The following is a 13,505-nucleotide window of genomic DNA, read 5'->3' on the forward strand; positions in this document are numbered from 1 at the left end:
CACAGCTCATAGCTTTAACTAAACTTTATTCTCTGTTCTGCATCAACTGGAGAGAATGATCCTCACCTACGACCTGCAGTGAATTGGGTAAAACATGAGCTCTGTGCATCAGAAAGAATTGATTTCAAATCTTTGGCTCTGTCCCTTTACTATATGACCTTGCACATGTTTGCACCAAGATGATCATACACACTGGTTTAGTCTATCCTCTGGGTAAAGAGAGGTAATACGTGTGAAAGTTCTTATATCTGAGTGCTTAGCACATAATAGGCACGAAGTTATTTTTAACAATTCTACAACATTTCATTGATAGGTCAGAAATCTGGAACAATAGAAAATTTGAAATTGGAAACTCTTAATCTTCAGACACATTTATGTGTACACATATACACACATCTAAAATTGTGTTTTTCTTTTGAACCATGCGATGATGATGTGAGTGAGCTAGAGGAGTCCAGGCTCAGCTTTGGGGAGGTTCATGTTAAAGTATTATTCTAATGTGGAAGTTTGCACTGCTTGGAGGATAACAGACATGTTAATGAAGGACACCTTTTTCCCCCCAAAAAAAGATGTGTTTTATTTATTTGAAAGGCAGAGTGACAGAGGCGGGGACAGAGAGAGAGAAAGAGATCTTCCATTCATTTGTTCATTCCATAAATGGCTACAATGGTCGGTCAAGACTGGGCCAGGTTGAAGCCAGGAGCCAGGATCTCCAGCTGGGTCTCTGAAGTGCGTATGGGTTCCAAGTACTTGGGCCATCCTCCTCTGCTCTCCCAGGTACATTACCAAGGAGGTAGATCGGAAGCAGAGAAGCTGGGGACTTGAACCAGTGCCCACTGTGCCACAGCACCAGCCCCAGAATACCTTTCTTGATGACCTGTGAGAGACAGAAAATACTGCAAGAACATACAGTAAGAGGTGGTTAAGATTTAAGGAGGTGACCCATGTAGAGGCACTAAGCCTAGCACCTGTGTAGATAGTAGCTCTCTTGAGGAGAGAAACACAAAGTTGATTAGGAAGATGCACAGCCCTGGGCTCCAACCCAGCCTCAACACTTCCTGGACAATCAACTGACACTGACCTTGTAAACCTTGTGCTCCAGGCACAGAATGAGCACTTTACCATGATGAACTCGTTTAATGTTCTCAGCAACCTTCTGAGATTGGTGTTTTAATAGGAAGAGCTGTTAAAAGCTCTGAAGTTGTTTGCTCTGTAATGGAAGCAGTGAAAAGGGAACAATAAGGTTCAGTAAGGCATGGAAGTAGCAAGTCCAGGGAGCAGCTGGGACCCCTAAGGCTAAGAGAACAAAGGAAATTGTGATTAATAAGACTTCTTAGATATTTCGAGATAGGGCCCTACAGAGCTGACAGACCTCTGAGGAGAGGGTGCTGGCTGTGGATTCTGGTCTCCCCAAGGGGCACACAATGAGGTTGATTCTGCAGGTCCTAGGAAAATGCCATCTGGATCCAGTGGTGGTGCAGGAAAGGAAGCAGCATGGTCCTTCCAAGATAGGGCCCCTAGTGAGCACCCTGGAAGGATTTAGTCCCTTCTTCCTTCTGTAGCTCCACAGCCTTCCTCTAGCGCCTCCTAGTGGCAGAGATAACAAGAATCCAACAGACTAAGCAGAAATTGGTTTTGCAAAGTCTGAGCCCCCAGCATCCTAAAACACATTATGAGAAGGTGGATTTGGAAATGAGAGATTATAACTGAGTAACTGATGCAATTATGAGCTCCATTTGCAGATGAGGAAATCAAGGCTTAAGCTATGTTAAGTTCGGTTTGCTCCAAGTCATACAGTTAGGAGAGGCAGGTTCAGAATTTAAACTCTGCCAGTTTGGCTCCAAAGTTTGTGACCTTAGCCAGTTAAAGAAGTGGCCATAGCCAAAAACAATTCTGTGACTCTTACTTTTTAAATCTTCAGAATGGAGATGATAGCTCTAAGCATGTAGAACTTTTGTAAAGATTAAAGGAAACGATACACACGATGTGCATATCATACTTCCATAAACATAGTAGGTGCTCAGTAAATACTGTTTCTTGCTAAACATGCCATTTTTCTCATTTTGAGTATAGGAACTTCATTTTGCCACAATGACTTTGTGTGTAATTTTTGTAGGATTGCCTTTCCCTTATTGTGGTCTCCTCTTTCATGAGTTGTTTGTTTAGTAGATCTCTACAACTTAGCATGTTTTAAAGTTTTCTATGTTGGAAAATGAACAGCAGAGAGAAGCTAATGCTGGAATTTGATCAATAGAGGCTTCACTGATGTCTTTAAAATCAGAATTTGTCAGGGTTTGTATCAGAGCATTGAGTTGGTCTTTCACTTCAGATTTTAAGCAGTAAGAGAAATCATCGTGTTTATTCATTGGTTCTTGCACACTACAATTATTAATTGAGTATGCAATTGCAGTAGACACTGTGCTGGCCATCAGGGCTGATATAAACACTGACAGATAGGCTCTGCCCTCAAAATGATTTCTCACAATATAGTGGGAAAGCAGCATGCAACACCTTAGCTGCTAATTCTCATTCTTCCTTGTTCTTGACAAATGGTGGGGTGTGTGTGTGTGTGTGTGTGTGTGCCTTAGTCTTATTTCATAAGCTCAATGCTGTCAAGTGGGCAAAACATGTATTGGGTCTATTATAGAGCTGACCCTGCCCAAGGCAGGTTTGTAGGTAAAGGGAAGTATGCAGAGGCAGCCAGCCACCTCTCCTGAAGGCCAGTCATTCATTTACTGGGGAATGGGTAAGTGTCAGATCAGACACAGGCAGTGAGTGAGAGAGGTAGACAAAGCTCTGTCTCTGGTTGCCGGTGATGTGATGTTTGTTTGCAGGGATGATAGAGTGAAGGATCCAGGCTGGATGCTGTGAGGCTGTGCGGGCCCTTTTGCTTTCACATGGGTGATAGTCTGGGAGACAGGACCTGGGAGAGCCCAAGGCCTTAGAGTAGTCAGGAGAAGGCCTTAGGTAGCAGCTAACTGGTAGATCAGAAGCCTCTCCTATTTACATCAAGCTATTTTGTGTTTTGTTTTTGCCCCTGCATTTCCTTTTGATTACAAGTGCTAACTGCATCAGCAGTCATGAAAGAACTCAGAGAAAGGCTTTGTGCACGTTCTTTAGCCAGTGTCTTATGGAGAAATGAATCTTGAAGGCCAGCATGGCAGTGGTGGTATCCAGGACCCTTGTGAGAGAACGACAAGGTCACAGTCTTGTGGTCAAGGTCATACTAGTTCTTTGAATCTTTCAGGAAATTTATGTGGAAAATAAGGATGCTGGGTTATATTGAGATATGTAGAACATGGGAATATCTAAAACCTATCCTCAATCCCCATGAATCAGAGGCAAATAAATTCACAGAGGACGAATCCTGGCAAAGGAATACTGTTACCTAATATAGAACTTCAGTGAGCGAGACTGAGATAAAGAGCAGACTCCATCTCTTTCACAAAACATGCTTGCTGCTCGCCAAGTATCTTTTCAAGATTTATAACAACATTAATAGAAAAGTAGCATACAACCAATGTTCTGGTTGCATTGCAAATGTTCAATGGTTATATAATTTGCATTCCACTCATATTTTTTTGACAGGTAGAGTCAGAGAGAGAGAGAGAGAGAGAGAGAGAGAGAGGTCTTTCCTCCATTGGTTCACTCCCCTAATGGCCACTATGGCCGGTGCTGCGCCGATCTGAAGCCAGGAGCCAGGTGCTTCTTCCTGGTCTCCCATGCGGGTGTAGGGGCCCAAGCTCTTGGGCCATCCTCCACTGCTTTTCTGGGCCACAGCAGAGAGCTGGAGTGAAAGAGGAGCAGCCAGGACTAGAACCCGGTGCCCATATGGGATGCCGGTGCCACAGGCGGAGGATTAACCAAGGGAGCCACGGTGCTGGCCCCTTCACTCATATTTTTAATATCACCTTGATTTTGTAGAGCAGTTTTAGATTCACAGCAAAAATGAGCAGAAGGTACAGCGATTTCCCATTTCCTGTGCCCCAATCAGACACAGCCTTGCCTCTTATCAATAACCCATGAAATTAAAAGACAATGCATATTTTCCATTAACTTTCTGAAGCCCTGTACAACACCAAAAATGACTCCTACCTTAAAATATGGCTTTGGGTGATAACGATGTGTTAGATAGGAGTCATTTTTGGTGTTGTACAGGGCTTCAGAAAGTTAATGGAAAATATGCATTGTCTTTTAATCTCATTTCCCCACAGACCTTTTGGTGTCCCCTTGTATGCTGTATGGGCCTTGACAGATGCCTGATGACCTGTGTCCATAATTGGTATCCTACAGAGTATGTCCAACTTTCACTGCCCTAAAAGTCCCCTGTGCTCTTCCACCTTGTCATCCCTGTCTGTCCCCATTACCTGGAAACTACTGATCTTTTTATTACATCTGTTTTTTAAAATACTTTCATATAGTTGGAATCATAACACTGTGTAGCCCTTTCAGATTGGCTTCTTTTATTTACTAATACAATTTGCATTTTCACCATGTCTTTTCATGGCTAATAGCTCATTTCCTTTTAGTTCTGAATTGTGTTCTGTTATATATAGAGGTACCATGGTGGATCCATTTACCTACTGCAGGACAACTTGATTGCTTCCAAGTCTTGGCAATTATGAATAACATTGTTATAAAATGCATGTGTAGATTTTCGTGTGGACGGAAGTTTTTGATTTTTTTTTTTTGGTAAATACCAAGGATTGCTGGACTGTGTGAGAACAGTAGGATTAGTTTTGTAAGAAACCAGCAAAACTCTTTTAAACTGGCTATACTGTTTTGCATTCCCACCCACAAAGAAAAGAGTTCCTGTTGCTCCACCTCCTCACCAGCAATTTGGTGTTGTCAGTGCTCCTGTGCGGTGTATCTGATTGTTGTAATTTGTATTTCACTGATGACATGTGATGTGGAACATCTTTTCATATGCTTATTTGGCATCTACATGTCTTTTAGGTGATGTGTCTATTGAGGTCTTTTGCCCATTTTTGATTCAAGTTTTTTTCTTATTGTTGAACTTTATGTGCTCTGTGTATATGTTGGATAACAGTCCTTTATCAGACATGTCTTTTGCAAATATCTGCTGCCATGCTATAATTTGTCTTTTCATCCTTTCGATAATGTCTTTTGCAGAGAGAAGTTTTAAATGTTAATGAAATTCCAGTTAATTCTTTCTTCCATGGATCAAGTCTCTGGTGTTTTCATTCATTCTATCATAGAGAAAATTTGATTTGCTGAAGCCTGTGTTAATAGTGTTTTAAATATCTTCAGTCCCCACCCATCCATTTCTCTGCTGTTTGGTGATCTTGCTTGCATTACCCTTTTTTCCCTATCAAAATCATCTTCTCAGAGAAGGTAAGTAAATTCATAGTAAGTTACCCTCAAACTATATGGCTTTAAGTGCAATCTCTCCTAAGGGTATTTGCATTTTAATAAGTACTGGAGCTAATGAAATTGAATTGCAGGGGTGGAATGTCTGGCACTAGCAAGCAGGTTTCAATTTTTGGTTGGTGGAAAGATCTTATCCTTGCTCCTAAAATTACATTGCTTACCTCTAAGATCAGCTCAGAAGGAAACATTAACTGGCGTGTGACCGGGAGTCACGAGGGTACTGCTGGTGAGGAGCCAGCACTGCAGGCTAGAGCTCAGACTCCTGTTATGCAGCCCACAATCGGCTTTTCTTCCTACCCCGTTCTCTGTCAACCTCTTTTTGTGAGTACAGCGTCCCTCTTTCCCAGTCAAGCGTGAGCTGTCCTCCAAACAGAAACTTGCTTTGTGAACCTTTGTGTCTTCTCCCTGCTCCTCCTTCTCTTGCGTCTAATATCCAAGAACTTCATAAATGTTGATGAATACATACTCCATGCCCCCACCTCACGGCTGTGCGTGTCACGCCATCAATAGTCATGCTTCCCAGCATTAGTTTCTGGTATCTGGAGAAGTAGCTTTTAGTTTTTGTCACTGAAGACTGAAAAGGCTCCCAAAGAGTTCCTGTGGAATTATTTGCATTTTCTCTTTCCACCCTGATACCCAATTGGCCGTGTTGTCTTATCCTTTTGAACACTCCACTCAATACCTCCCCCTACTGGCACAACTTCCCCCATGTGCAGATTCCCACACCAGAGGGAGGCATTTGTTATGACTGATAAACCTGCATTGATGCTTCATTATCACCGAAGTCCACAGTTTATATCAGTGTTCACTCTTGGTGTTGCACATTCTATGGAGTTTGACAAATGTACAATGACATAGCATCCAGTCTAATAGAACATCAGACTAAAAATCCCTTTGTGTTCTGCCTGTTAGTCTCCCTCCCCCCAGGCCCTCGCACGGGTCTTTAGCATCTCCATCATTTTGCCTCACCCAGAGTGGCAGGTGGTTAGGATTCTCCACTGTGCAGCCATTTCAGGCCGGCTTCTTTGACTTAGTCATGTATCTTTATGCTTCTTCTGTATCTTTTCATGACTTGATAGTGCGTTTCTTTTTAGTTCCCAGCCCCATTGTCAGGATATGCCACAGTTGGTCTCGTCCACTCACCTACGGTAAGACCTCTTGGCTGTTTCCAAGTTCTGGCAATTATGAAAAAAGCTGCTAATAAGCACTGATGTGCAGGGTTTTGTGTAGACTCAGTAGGTATCTAACCAGAAACACAATTACTAGGCCAATATTTATTTGTCATTTTCTTCTCACCAATGACTCACAGCCTTCGCTCTGTTTCTCTCAAATACCTGACCAACTGTTGGGTTTTCCCACCTGTGCTTCTTTGTTTTGGGTTATGTTGTTCCTGCATTACGCTTCTGGGGCCGCAAAGAATGATCCATGGCCCGCTTGGAACGATGTAAGGGAATATTGAAACACTCTATAATCATAATATACTTTTTAATGTAGCAGCTAGATTTGGACAAGATAAAAAGCAGAAAGCAGAGAATGAGTTTATAGCACCCGAGGGTTAAATTCCTGTCCCATCATGCGGTTCCTGCTAGCATCAGAAAGAGTGGCTTGGGCCTTTTCCATCACTGTGAGGGCCTGAATACTGCGTGCAGCTTAAGGGAAATGAACAGTCATCACGTTCTGTTAGCAACATTTCTCCTTGAAGGTCTGATGGGAGATGGAAAGGAAATCAGACTCCCTAGAGCAGAGTCCACTTTATCTTTAGTTCATGTTATCTTTTTCCGTGGCCTCTGCAAGAGGCCCAGCGGCATTTTGGAAGGTGCTGCCTGAATAGAAAGTGACAAAACGAGTGAGATGAATTTAAAAGACATAGATCATCTCCGTGGGCTCACAGCAACAATGGCCCTAGGAGAGTTTACTGTTTCTCCTACTTTTTGGGGCGGGGATGGTGGGGTGAGGTGGGGAGAAGGAAGTGAATTACCTCTTTTGTACTTTGTGTAAAAAATGATTTTTATTTTTGATAGAGTATAGTTTCTGAGATAGTTATTATTTAAAGGATCAAGTTCTATATGTCAGACATTCTGACAGTAACTTTTAGAGTCATCTCTAAATTTCAGGCATAAAAAGACCCCGAAGGACAAACTGGGCATTTTAGCAATGTAGGTCAAGTTCCATTGCCATGAGCTCCAGGGGACTGGCTGGCTGTCCAGAGCTTTTATTCTTCTTGAATTTCTGTTACATATGATAGGGTTTGGAAGATATGAGCCCAAGGCTGAGACTTTGGGAGTGTATCATGTGTTCTTAAGATCTTATGTTGTAATGGACAAATGTTAGTTGCATATATTTATGGGTTTCAGTGTATCTTGGATATATAATGTGATGATATTTGTTAGCTAGTGGTCGGAGTGATTTCCCTCTTCATTTTATTTCCTTTCTTTTCACTTGCCTTGGTGGAGAATGACCTAAGTTTGACCAGTGCTTGTTCCTCCTCTGCATCTCATTCCCCTATGGCTGTGTCAAGGGTACCCTTCATGCCTGTGTTCTCCCTTTTCCTTTGCAAATACTCGGAGACTTCCCAAAGATAGAACGCATGCTCAGACCCAGTTCAGTTACAGCCTAGCATCTCACACTCGGTGGAGTCCACATCAGGGGTGGCAAAGGCCAGTGGTCTTAGGGACCCATTTCATCAAATGGGTTCAGATGTTTTCTCATAAATCCTGTGGGAAGCCTGGCCCCAGCTGGATTGCTCAAAGCATTCACCTTGTATTTCTGGAGCAAAGGAAAATAAGAATGTTGGAATGCAACTCCCCTTGGTAAATATTAAGCGCGTCACTGCCCAGCTCCCCTGTAAGCCTCAGTTTCATCAGGTGCCTTGGGCTGGTGCTGTACTGTGTTTTTCTAGCCCATGAGTTAAACTCAATGTTTCAGAGTGGCAATTACTCTGCAAAGAGAACCTGTGGGCTGAAACTTACTATGAGGAGGGGACAAGGGAGGCTTTCCTGGGAAATGTCATGGATCTGTGATGTAGCCCAAAAGTGCTACAGTTTCTCCCTTAAGAGAGAGGAGGAGGAGCTGAAAAGTTCCTGGGGCTTCCACTCAGAAAAGCTGGCCTGCATACCCTGGGCCGGGCTGTCATGACACTGACACTTGGCTTTGGTGTTTGCAGAGAAAGTGTTTCAATTGCTCAAGTTAAAATCGCCCAGGCCTCAGAAACACTCAAGGTAGGGCTTCAGAAGAAAAGAATGAAAATGTGTCTCCTTCCTCTCTTTGTTCTTTCTTACAATAAAGACTGTTCTCCACTCAGGCATTGGAAATTCATATCTCAGACTTGTTAATTTTATCCATGTTTTAAGAGTCCTAAGCCAATATTTAGAATTGCATTTTCACGTACATATTTAGGTTTCTGGCTTGTGCTGGAAAATTGGGATATCTGGAGCGTTAGCATGAGTTTGCTAATGACCAGGGGCTGCTACCTCCTCTAACAGAGCAAGGAACCTCTGGTTTGCCATAGTCCTCAGTCCGGCGCCCTCTACAGACCATTCACTGCTTTCCTTGCCCCAGCGGCATTTGAGCTTTGCGCCTGTAAGGTGTGGGATATTATCCTGTTTTTCCCTTTAATAGTTCTAAGTTCTTATACTAATGTCTTAGATCAGCCCTGTGATGTCTATTTAGCAAATACATGAATTAAGATTCAGATTTTCGGACCGGCGCCATGGCTCACTAGGTTAATCCTCCACCTGTGGCGCCGGCATCCCATATGGGTGCCCAGTTGCTCCTCTTCCAGTCCAGCTCTCTGCTGTGGCCCGGGAAGGCAGTGGAGGATGGCCCAAGTGCTTGGCTCCCTGCACCCACATGGGAGACCAGGAGGAGACTCCTGGCTCCTGGCTTCAGATCAGCATAGTTCCGGCCATTGTGACCATTTGGAGAGTGAACCAACGGAAGGAAGACCTTTCTCTCTGTCTCTCTCTCTCTCTCACTGTCTATAAACTCTACCTGTCAAATAAATAAATAAATGAAAAGATCCAGATTTTCTTTGAATCATGTTGAACTTCAACAAAGTATGAATATAAACAAATATTATTGTGTTTACATTTAGGATAGTTCAATTTCCTGCAGTCCTATATGTTCTGTCAGGCCTTAGACTTAGAAAATGATGGTTTTACATTTTATTTAAACCAAAAAACCTTTCTCTTTACAATGAAATTGAAGGTAGACATTTACACATGAACATGCTGTCTTCTCACATAATGACATTAGTAACCCTGGATGTTATTCCAAACATGAATCTTTTAAGCCAAAAGCAAAATATTCCCAAACATCCATAATCCAATTATAAAAACCAAGTTAGGGATAAAATCAGAGGTAGAATTTAAGGAAAATCTGGGCACTGAAATATAAATAGTAGGATTCTCAGACACTGGTACCTGAGCCGATGGCTCCAGAACCCCAGGGCATCATTGCCATGACCAAGTGTAGGTCTAGGGTAAGGTGAGTGAGGCAGGCCCCAAATTCGCTAGGGTATGAACAACTCAGTAATCACCATGAATAATACTGGGATGAGTTCTGTTACGTCCCATACTTCTCCCCAGTTTATAGCTGAGAAACTGAAGGTTAAAGGTGTTGAGTAACTTATTCAAGGTGAGCACCAGTTACAGAGCCAGGATCCAGGCAGCTAGCTCTGTTAGAGGAGGGAGCAGCCCCGGGTCATTAGCAAACTCCTGCTAACTGTCCAGAACTTGCTTCTGTCCATGGTTCTGTACCACCTACAACTGCTAGGATGACTCAGTCCATGGTTAGATCACCACATTCTGGGGATGATGAGGTGACTCCACTATCCTGGCAATACCCACTGGGTCAAGGTCATGACGTGAGGGCAGCTAAATTTATGTAGAGGGAAGATGTGACATGTCGGTTTTCTTATACTGAAGGCTTCCTGTGCTATCTGATGTTGCAGGAAGGATGGGTGGGGGAAAAGCAGCTGAGGGAAAGGAAAAGAGAGAATCAGGGAAGACACACACACTCAGGAACGGAAGGCTGAAGTCCGAGAGATAAGACAACAAGCAAGTCCCTGCTGTTGGCAGAAGCAAGAGCAATGAGGATGAGGCTTGTTTTACCCCAGAGTTTGGGCCCAGGGTGTGGAGCAAAGGGAACCACACAGCTGATGTGGATTCTCATGAAACAGAGCTAAAACTGTTTTCCCCTGGCTCTTCTTCCCCTGCCCTTCCCTACATGTTCATATATTTACACATTTTAAAATGTATTTTTTTTATTTATTTGACAGGCAGAGTTATAGACAGTGAGAGAGAGAGAGAGAGAAAGGTCTTCCTTCCGTTGGTTCACCCCCCCCCCCCACAAATGGCCGCTACGGACGGTGTTACGTTGATCCAAAGCCAGGAGCCAGGTGCTTCCTCCAGGTCTCCCATGCAGGTGCAGGGGCCCAAGCACTTGGGCCATCCTCCACTGCCTTCCCAGGCCACGCAGAGAGCTGGACTGGAAGAGGAGCAACCGGAACTAGAACCCAGTGCCCGTATGGGATGCCGGCGCCACAGGCGGAGAATTAACCAAGTGAGCCACGACGCCAGCCCTTAAAATATATTTCTAATTGATCTTTTCTTAATAGCTGGAGAGAGCCTAAGGTGTTTACTGCAACCCCAAAGGGCCCAGCAGAGTGCCATTCACCGCTCAGACTGGCTGTTCCCTCTCTCAGCTGTCCTGTCCTCCCATTCTCTGCCTTCCTGGCCACGCTGCCTCCCTAGCCATTGTTTCATGTGCAAGCTTTCATCCACTGAGCCAGTTTTCCTCTAGCAGCACTTCCTGAAACTGTAAAGAGCCCCTTGTCGGTGATCCCTGGCTGCCTGTCCACGTGAGTGCTCCGTTATCTGTCAGTTCCTCCATGCCTGTAGGGCTGGAGGCCCCTGGGGAGGAGCTGGGCAGGCTGCCTGGGGAGGGGCGGAACCGCGGTGTAGCGAGTGCTGAACATGGCTGCCCACCTGGGAGGTGTATTTCCTGGAGGATATGCCCCTTCAGTTGCAGACTGTGCCCACTGCTGTGATGGGGCAGATCTTCCAGCACTGCTCAGCTCACTATGAAAGTAACACCAACTGTTACTGAGAGATCCAACTCAGTGTCTTCAGTCCTGTTAGACCCAACAACCGCTTTTGACATCAAATATTTGACAAACATCTTGTAAGGGTGACTCCTTTATGATTTGTATGGCTAACAGGAGAGTACCTCAAAAGGTTCATGGGAAATGAAATAAAAGATAAATCTATTTTCATGCAAACATTTTGAAATTCTTTTTTTTTTTTTTTTTTTTTTGGACAGGCAGAGTGGACAGTGAGAGAGAGAGACAGAGAGAAAGGTCCTCCTTTGCCATTGGTTCACCCTCCAGTGGCTGCTATGGCCGGCGCACTGCGCTGATCTGAAGCCAGGAGCCAGGTGCTTCTCCTGGTCTCCCATCCGGGTGCAGGGCCCAAGCACTTGGGCCATCCTCCACTGCACTCCCAGGCCACAGCAGAGAGCTGGCCTGGAAGAGGGGCAACCAGAACAGAATCCGACGCCCCAACTGGGACTAGAACCCGGTGTGCTGGCGCCGCAGGCAGAGGATTAGCCAAGTGAGCCACGGTGCCGGCCCATTTTGAAATTCTTATGAGTTTTCAAATAATACACAAAAAATACATATTATGAAAAAAGTGTATATATTATTTCAAACATTTTCACAGTGAAACTTATATTTGTCGCTCCCCCTCTTCGTGGAGGAACGACACAGGACCCTGCGCTGTTCTTTCGTCTGCTCGGCCCTCCCCGGGTTTGCTGCTGGTTCTTCCCGGGTTGGCTACTATCCCTTCCACCTCCGTGGAAGGGCAGTTCCCCCTGGCCACATTCCCCACTTCCGCAGGGGAGCGGCACACCGCCGGCCGGCTCGTCTCGGGGGCTGCACAGGTGTTCCTTCAGCTAGATGTTCCCCATAGATGTTCCTGGTGCATGCCGTCTCTCTCCTCCTTTATAGTCCTCCTCCGCCAATCCCAACTCGGCTGCCCACACGCCGAGTACGCTGCTCTCCTCCAATCAGGAGCAAGTCCTACAGTTTATTAGTTGAACTGGAGGCAGCTGTGCGGAAGCTGTTTACTTCTCTCCCAGCGCCATATTGTGGGAGAGCAGATGCATAGAATAAGTCTTAATTCCAGTAACTCAGTCCAGTCCGGGCTGCTCCCCACAATATTTTAGTTTCATTTTCCTAAAAGCCTTTTCGAGTACCTTTATAGAACCTATTTATGCATAATTTTAAACTTCTCTAACTTGTACAAGAAGAAATAAGAGGAAAATAATTTAAGTAAATAGATAAAGTACATAAAAAGGCTGGTCAGGACTTTACTGGAGACACATAAGGTCATTCAATATTTTTATCTCTTTCTAGAGTTATTGAGAATGGGGCTGTGAGTATTCAGTCTGATACCTGGACCCAAGCTCCTGCGTCACTGTGGAATGGTGGGAAGGGTAGTAAATGCATTATTTTTCCTACTTCTCCTCCCCACTGCTTCCCTGTGCTACAAGCAATAGCATATTTGTGATCTCAATTAGAAATTTGATATCTCAATTTAGACTTAAAATCAAATTGAGATTGTCCCTGGTCTAGCACAGAACTTAGCCCATTTGAGACTCTCAAAGAATGATTTGTGAATAGAACACATGTATAGGAGCCGGTGCTGTGGCATAGTCGGTAAAGCCGCCACCTGCAGTGCCGGCATCCCATATGGGCACCGGTTTGAGTCCTGGCTGCTCCACTTCCAATCCAGCTCTCTGCTATGGCCTGGGAAAGCAGTAGAAGATGGTCCAAGTCCTTGGGCCCCTGCACCAGCGTGGGAGACCCAGAGGAAGCTCCTGGCTCCTGGCTTTGGATCGGTGCAGCTCCGGTCATTGCAGCCAGTTGGGTAGTGAACCGGTGGATAAAAGACAGAGATCTCTCTCTCTCTTTCTCCCTCTCTCTCTCTCCCTCTCCCTCTCCCTCTCCGCCTCTCCTCTCTCCATGTAACTCTGACTTTCAAATAAATAAATATTTTTTTTAAAGAATACATGTATATTAACAGTATTTGTGCTAACAGGATGTTGACATTTTT

General features: G+C 44.5%; 1 protein-coding gene across 2 annotated transcripts in view; it reads left to right on the forward strand.

The window, feature by feature from the left end:
* The window catches only part of RASGEF1B (RasGEF domain family member 1B), a 653,322-nt gene that overhangs the window by 133,723 nt on the left and 506,094 nt on the right, over nucleotides 1-13,505 (forward strand). The window lies entirely within an intron of this gene.

Source organism: Oryctolagus cuniculus, chromosome 8 (genome assembly GCF_964237555.1).
Source record: "Oryctolagus cuniculus chromosome 8, mOryCun1.1, whole genome shotgun sequence".
Taxonomy (NCBI): Eukaryota; Metazoa; Chordata; class Mammalia; order Lagomorpha; family Leporidae; genus Oryctolagus; species Oryctolagus cuniculus.